This window comes from Octopus sinensis, linkage group LG8 (genome assembly GCF_006345805.1).
Source record: "Octopus sinensis linkage group LG8, ASM634580v1, whole genome shotgun sequence".
NCBI classification, from domain to species: domain Eukaryota; kingdom Metazoa; phylum Mollusca; class Cephalopoda; order Octopoda; family Octopodidae; genus Octopus; species Octopus sinensis.
The window spans coordinates 50,942,633-50,947,632 of NC_043004.1; positions in this window are offsets into that span (position 1 = coordinate 50,942,633).

Consider the following 5,000-nt stretch of genomic DNA (forward strand, 5'->3'; position numbering starts at 1 on the left):
AGGCATAACACCAACATGAACTTCTAACTTGTTGTCTCTTGAGGTCTCTGAGGGAGACTTGGAACCAACCTGTACAAATACAAAGCAAAAGTCAAACATATAACAACAACAACTGCAATAATAATATCTTATTGACGTGAAGGCGCATGGCTCAGTGGTTAGAGCGGCGGGCTCACAATCATGAGGTAGTGAGTTCGAATCTCGGATTGAGCAATACACATTATGTCACATTGTTCCAGTTCACTCAGATAAAATGAATGGCGACCTTGCCCGGACTTGTGCTTCGGAGGGTAACTTTTATTCGTGAGGGAAGGGGGTCCTTACCCTGTCTTATCGACTACAAGAACTACAAAATCATTTAAGACAAGGATAGTAGGGTTTTGCGTAAACACGCGTAAACAATAAAAATGTCAATAACAATTCTTAATTGTTGTTGACAAATTATAGCAACAAAAAACCATAGTAAAGGGAAATGCCCTCCAGGGACAAAACATGAATCACACAGATACTGAGTCAACCTTCTCACAAGGAGTACCATGTTAAGCGCTAGTCTCTCTTCTGTTCTTTTAGTCCATTGATTCGGACCTTTCTTACAATATCCGCCCACCTTTTTACAAATTTACTGGATAGAACAGCACCTCACTCACTACCCCCACTCTCCTTTCCCACCGAAACTTGAAAAAGTTGAGGAGGGTTTGGCCGAAAAGGAAAGTGCCTGATTTCTGTCTTTCCAGTTGTACCTTCCACACAACCCTTTTCACCACAACCATTAGACAGATGGAAATTGTCTGCCTTTCCCGGCTAAGAGAAGATAGAGGGTTCGATCTTCACAGCGAGAGCGCCCGTTAGCTAGCTCCGTCCTGCACAAGATAACATCTGTTACGCACAATTCCACAAGTCTGCAGTACTCTAACACTGTACGAGCGTATGTAGGACAGATTTCACTCTCTGCGTTCATCTCAGACTGGTGTGGTTGACGGCACTACCATGCCTGTAGGGTTTATCCCGAACTGGCAGTTCTCCCTCTCACACACACATTTCGGTAACACTACAAAGCCAGAGATTTCTGAAAATTATTCTTGGGTCCCTGCTTGAAAGTCCTCTTGATTTTCATTGACGTCCAAGTTTTCCCCGAGTGCGTCGACGAACTTACCCACCAATAATCCACCAACAGTATTGTTCGACTGGCAGAGGGCTGTGAGCGCCTAACGACACGCTAGGTCTACGTTTGATCTAGACTTACAGCTCTGTCAAGGGGATGAGCTGCATTTAACAAATGGCAACCACAACTACTTACCAACAAGAAAACGCCGGAGATGCCGCTGTTTCAGTGCATGTCGTGCATACCAAGCCCTCCATGCAGCAGATGTTGGCAGCAAATGGACCTTCTGGAACGTCTCTTCAAAAGAAAGCAGAATAGTAGGCGCTCCAGTTCGGTCCGACGTTAAATGGGGCAAAAAACGACGGTTAGACGGTAATAGATGACGGAGGTGATGCTTGCGTTCACCACCTCTGCTTACCATCAGGGATAGCTTTCTCTCGGCCCATTTCTAGGTGAGATTGGCCACCCTTCTCATCACTTCTCCTTAGTTCTTTGTCCACCTGTAGGTTTGGACCAAACCAAACCAAACCCCAAGCAATTTAAACGGTATGTTCATCTAGTGCCCTACGGTGCTACTGGATGGCCTGCTTCTCCAGGTGTTGAGCTGCAGGCCCACTGACTTTACTTGATCAATTTTTGCTCCTGTCACCACCTCGTGTTCCCTTAGTACAGTGCTGATCACTTCGATATGTTTGTTGTTCATCGCTATTACAGTGACATCCTACGCATATACAATGATGATGATAATAATGATGATGATGATGATGATGATGATGATGATGATGTGGTGGTGGTGGTGGTGGTGGTGGTGGTGGTGACGATGACGACGTCGACGACAACGACGACGACAACGACAACGACGACTGTGATGAGTTTGTTAACCGCCAAGTTTCTTTCTCTATGTAAAATGATATGATCGCATTTGAGACGGAAATGTTAGGAACATGTCTACTGACTGGTTTCAATTGGTGCCGGAAACTCTGAACTTGTATACAAAAGCTGGGATATACATTTTTTTAATACGTTTTATCCTCCATCGCACCAGAGCTACGATTAGTCAGTCAGCCAATTGTTTAAATGTTATCGTGTGTGTATGTGTGTGGCCCTGTATGCACGAGTGAGTGTTCTTGAGTTTCTGTGTGTATGCTTCTGAGTTTCTGGATGTGTGTGTATATTCGTGTGTATGATCAGGGTGGAAATGTGAGGTGAATGAATGTCAGTTGAAGGTGTCAGCTGTATTGGACTAAGAATCATGGAATGGTTGTCGTGTAAGAATAAACTGTATCAAGAATGTCTTTCTAACGAACTTTCTTTTTTTCGTTTTCCCTCTTTTTCTTTGTTTTATTATTATTATTATTATTATTATTATATTATTATTATTATTGAGTGAGAGAGCAGTGTATGCCGTCAAAATGACACTGGTGTACAAATATACGAAACCCAATATACCCATCATGACTACCCGTCTAAGGGTGCACCAGGCACATGTATTACAACCATATGTGCGCGACATAGTGATCTCATATCAAGATTAACAACGCACGACCTTGCAGGTGAGGCCCAGTTAGAATTTTCTTCATGTTGAGTAGCTCATGCCCCTCAAAAGTTCCCTGAATAAGGGTTGTTTAAGGATGTTGGACAAACCACCTGTTTCCAGAGGTGAGTTATCCAAACCCCAAAGAATTCCTCTCAACTCATGTATATGATGCTCCCCTACTACTTCTGCTCGTGATCAGAGATGCACATATTGTCAGCCACTAAGGGACATGGTCAACTGGTTAAGGTCAAACAACTGACAAGCAAATCTGTGGTATTGAGCAGAATATTTGCTGTAGCCATTTTTTATACCAAGACAAAATACATAACACTTCCAATCAGTACATGATAACATGATAACACTTCCAATGTACTTGATAACACTTCCAATCAGTTAAGATCAGAAGACTTGAGAGCCACTATCTGGTACTGCATCAGGTAATTTATTATTATTATTATTATTATTATTATTATTATTATTATATTATTATTATTATTATTATTATTATTATTATATTTTCATCATCATTATTGTCATTATCATTATCATTATTATGCTATTATTAAGGCGGCGAGCTGGCAGAATCGTTAGCACGCTGGACGAAATGCTTAGCAGTATTTTGCCAGTCGCTACGTTCTGAGTTCAAATTCCGCCGATGTAGGTCGACTTTGCCTTTCATCCTTTTGGGGTCGTTAAATTAAGTACCAGTGAAATTCTGGGGTCAATGAAATCGACTAGTCCCTCCCCCAAAACTTCAGGCCTTGTGGCTATAATAGCAAGGATTATTATTACTATTATTGTTGTTGTTGTTGTTGTTTTAGAATAACAATTGAATTTAGGTGGGAATTTAACCCGTCTTCCACACCTTCCTTGCCACAGAATCTTTATCTTATCAATTATGCTCTTTCACTCATTAAACATGCACAGATTTGAATACGCATGTATGTATGCATTCATATATATGTGTGTGCATGTGTACGCGCGCGCGTACGCAAATGAGTGCAGACATAATGAGTGACATGACATAGTTGATAAGGTAAGTTTTGTGACTATATCAAGTAGTATATATATATATATATATATATATATATATATATATATATATATATAGTCAAAAAGTAACCAAAGAGAGAGGAGAGAGAGAGAGAGGGGGGGAGAGCAGAAATAACACGTTTGAAATAATTGCTTCGACCGTTTCAAATTTTTGCACAAAGCCAATTTGAAATTTAAAATTGACTTCAGCGTGATTCGAACTGAAAACCGAAAAAGGACAGCTAATATAATGTTCTTTCAAGTTTGTCTTTTTTTTTTTTTACTTCACCACTTAATAATTGTTTCAAATCGTAACACAAAGCCAGCAATTTTAGTGGGAGGGGACTAGTCCATTACATCGAACCCAATGCTCAACTTGTACTTATTTTATCGATCCGCAAAGGAATGAGAGACAGAGTCAACCTCGGCAGAATTTGAACTCAGAACGTAAAACCAGAAGAAATATCGCGCAGAATTTTGTCCGGTGCGCAAACCATTCCGCCCGCTCATCGCTCTATTAATAATGTTGATAATCCTTTCTACTAAAGACACACGGCCTGAAATTTGGGGTGAGGGGTTAGTCGATTATATCGACCCCAGTACGCAACTGTTTCTCGAAAGGATGAAAGGCAACGTCAAACTCGGCAGAATTTGAACTCAGAATAAAAAGTCAGACGAAATGCCGCTAAGTATTTCGCCCAGCGTGCTAACAATTCTGCCAGCTCGCCGCCTTTGCCGACCTATGATTAATAATGATTTCAAAGTTTGGCACAAGGCCAGTAAGTTCAGAGGAGGGGGAAAAGTCGATTACATCAATCTCAGTACTCAACTGGTACTCATTTTACCGACTTCGAAAGGATGGAAGATGAAAGCAAAGTTGACCTCAGCGGAATTTAAACTCAGAACGTAAGGACGGACGATATGCTGTTAAGCATTTTGCCTGGCGTGCTAACGATTCTGCCAGCTCACCGCCTTCGACGAATTACTAATAATGATTTCAAATTTTTGCTACAAGGGCAGCTTGGTGGGGTGGGGGATTAAGTCGATTACATCGACTCCGGTGTTTCACAAGTACTTAATTTATCGACTCCGAGTAGCTTGATGAGGGATTTGCATTTTGCGTTTGGTCTGGACTTCTTACCATTTAAAAAGGGAGTTCACATTTCGCAACAAACTGCGCATATTAATGGTTAAAATATATTTCACTTGTGGTCTAGGTCTGTACACAATCTAAATCAGCTCTATTTTATATGTATGTTCTTGAATGTGTCTCATACAAGTTAAAATAGGGCATGGATTTTGCATCTGGTCCGGGCCTATTTGTAGTTG